The sequence below is a fragment of the Callorhinus ursinus genome, unplaced genomic scaffold (genome assembly GCF_003265705.2).
Source record: "Callorhinus ursinus isolate GAN/ISIS: 27379988/994484 unplaced genomic scaffold, GSC_fseal_2.0 scaffold12, whole genome shotgun sequence".
Lineage (NCBI taxonomy): Eukaryota > Metazoa > Chordata > Mammalia > Carnivora > Otariidae > Callorhinus > Callorhinus ursinus.
In genome coordinates this window covers 48,979,012-48,981,785 of record NW_027397074.1, presented here as the reverse complement: position 1 = coordinate 48,981,785, position 2,774 = coordinate 48,979,012, and the positions used below count along the sequence as shown (strand labels likewise).

The 2,774-nt window shown below is 41.1% G+C and overlaps 1 pseudogene; it reads right to left on the bottom strand.

The window, feature by feature from the left end:
• Positions 1-422: 422 nt before the first annotated feature.
• LOC112825058 (L-lactate dehydrogenase B chain-like) lies at positions 423-1,491 on the bottom strand (annotated as a pseudogene).
• Positions 1,492-2,774: the final 1,283 nt, after the last annotated feature.

Sequence of the window (2,774 nt, the reverse complement as noted above, 5' to 3'; positions counted from 1 at the left end):
TTAATTTTTTAAAAAGACATGGTGTCTTAGAGCAAAATTATAGCATTGTGTGGTGAAATTTATAGCATGTTTAGCTGTAACTTATCTGACAACTGTAGCACGAAGAATGTGTGCATAAATGGAACTATCTTGTTAAAAAGAAGACGGAAAGAAAGATTCTAATTCAAACCCTGGAGCCACGTTCCCAGCTTTATGACCTTAGAAACACGATTTCACTTTTTTTTTTCACACTGCAATAGTTAATTTTATTTGTTCAAGGGCTCATATTGCAAGCATTAAACCAAGCATGGGCTTTGATTTTGTGAGCCCAGATTCACCTATTTAGGAAGATAAAAGCAAACTGTGATCCATGTATATGGATGAAAACTAAAGGCTCACAGTTAATCACATCATAGTTTTAAATTTCTACAGCCTAGAAGCCAGAAGTCACAGATCTTTTAGGTCTTTCTGGATGTCCCACAAGGTATCTGCACTTTTCTTGAGCTGGGCAACCTCATCATCCTTTAGCTTCTGGTTGATGACACTGGTTAAGCCCCGAGCGTTCAAGATACATGGAAGGCTCAGGAAGACTTCGTTCTCAATGCCATACATCCCCTTCACCATTGTTGACACTGGATGAATCCTGGATAGATTTTTCAACATGGATTCAATGAGATCAGCCACACTTAATCCAATAGCCCAGTTGGTATATCCTTTTAGCTTGATGACTTCGTAGGCACTTTCCACAACCATCTTATGCACTTCCTTCCAATTTTCACTGTCGTTGTCTGTTCCCATTTCTGGATTCAGTTCCTGAAGAGAAACGCCTGCCACATTCACTCCACTCCACACAGCCACACTTGAATCGCCATGTTCTCCCAAAATCCATCCATGGCAGCTGCTGGGATGAATGCCAAGTTTTTCAGCCATGAGATAGCGAAATCTAGCAGAATCCAGATTACACCCACTTCCAATTACACGGTGCTTGGGTATTCCACTTAGTTTCCAGGTAACATATGTGAGAATATCCACTGGGTTGGAAACCACAATTATGATACAATCAGGACTGTACTTGACTATCTGCAGAATAATGAATTTGAAGACATTAACATTCCTCTGCACCAGATTGAGCCGGCTCTCTCCTTCCTGCTGGTGGACTCCTGCAGTCACCACCACAATCTTAGAATTGGCAGTCACAGAGTAATCTTTATCTGCCACAATTTTAGGTGTCTGAAGAAATAAGCTCCCATGTTGCAGATCCATCATTTCTCCTTTGAGTTTATCTTCTAAAACATCCACAAGGGCAAGTTCATCAGCCAGAGACTTTCCCAGAATGCTGATGGCACATGCCATACCAACTTGTCCAACACCCACTACAGTGATCTTATTGTTTGGGATGGTTGCCTCTTCTTCTGCAACTGGTGCAATCGGTTTTTCCTTAAGAGTTGCCATTGTGCCCAGAGAGAACCCGCGGGGAGAGTCGCGCGAAGAAGACAATGTTAGCTACGTGTGTCTCCTCGGGCGCAGGATCTGCAAGGCACGATTTCACTTTTTTGAGCAACCATTTTCCTTATTGGTACAGAGGGAATCATTATACCCACCTATAGGACCCTCAAGAACACAAAATGTATGTGACAGTGCCTGGTGGTTCTAGAAGAGAGTAAGCATTCAATACATTGGAGGCCCTCAGCTTTTTCTTCTATATGTGACCTTGATTTAAGTAGAAAACTCTTTTGACACCACATAGAAAGATGAGTTATTTCAGAGCAGCTTTAAATTCAAGAATCCGAGATAGTCTATTGTCATTCCCTCTATCTCAGCAACCCATATCAAATGAATTATAATATTTTAATATCAGGGACATGAAAAAGGAGTGAAGTCTATTAGTGGGTATAATTCAGATGCAAAGGTAAAGCGACAGCAAGTGTCAATAATCAAAGTCATGATCATCATAATAGCAAATATTAATTGAGCACTCCCTATGTGCCATTATGACTTCACTTGTAATAATTCAATGAATGATTACACTAAGCTTCTGAAAAGAGTTAGAAGTTCTGATGGAGAACAGGTAGCACAGCATGAGTGTGGGGCTTCCTGTGGAAGGCTGACTGGCCACATAGAAAGGCCCTTTAAAGTAAAATTACCTTCATAAATTAATGAGTGTTGAGGAACTGGACCTCAGCCACATAGGCTCATAAAAACACTCTCATATATAGCCCCAAGTTAATTGGATTTGGAAATGCTGATTCAGGCTTAAGGAAAAAAAAAAAAGAATTTACAAAAGTCTGATGAGCAAATCAGAATCACCATGTATCCATTTGCAGTAAGAAAGAAGTGTCAAACAGAATAGGTTATCGGTGTCTTCCTAACCGGTACATTCCCTCCCTATAGGCAACTCTGTAGAAGAAAGCCAAATAAAAATTAGGATGACGCGGTGAGTGAGGGCAGTTTGGCTGTTGATTGGCATTGGACCATGTTAGTCCAACACATCCATTTCCAGTTGGGGCCAGTCCTTCCAGCTGGGCTTGGGGTCAGGCAGACATTCACAGGATTTACTCTGCCAGATTTGCTTCTGTGACTTTCTATTTGCTTCTGACTATTTGGATATAAAGTTGATTTAAGTTAATTCTGCCTCTGTGAACTAGGATGTTTTCAAAATGACGCTTCATGTTACTGTCCTAATGCAGGGGTTGGCAAACTATGGCGCACTATAGTTGGTAGTTGGCAACTACGTAGTTGGCAAACTACGGCTGAATTCAGGCTGTCATCTGACTTTGTGATGCCTGAGAACGAAG